Source organism: Penaeus monodon, chromosome 31 (assembly GCF_015228065.2).
Source record: "Penaeus monodon isolate SGIC_2016 chromosome 31, NSTDA_Pmon_1, whole genome shotgun sequence".
NCBI classification, from domain to species: Eukaryota; Metazoa; Arthropoda; class Malacostraca; order Decapoda; family Penaeidae; genus Penaeus; species Penaeus monodon.
Genome location: NC_051416.1, coordinates 27348404 through 27348743, shown reverse-complemented (window position 1 = coordinate 27348743; position 340 = coordinate 27348404).

The following is a 340-nucleotide window of genomic DNA, read 5'->3' as shown; positions in this document are numbered from 1 at the left end:
CACAAACAAGTCAAGTAAGATCCCGCCCTGACTATCTAGTTTCTCAAATCATACCATAAAGTATTTTTATAGATATAACATTCTGATAAAAGAATTGCATACAAAAAAAACAATAAAAACGAAAGCAAATTATTCTGAATCCAAGAAATCCTTTACATGTAGAAACCATTCCAACCGTTGCTGAAGTTCAGAAGCTGGTAAAAGATGTAAAAAGTACCAGAAGCGCTGTTGCTGAAGACCCTTCTTTCGATCAATGCAAAAATACCGGAGAAAGAGCATGATGCCTAAATTTGCTTGTTGTACTTCGCTCTGAAGATGGATATTGGAGCAACATCTTCGC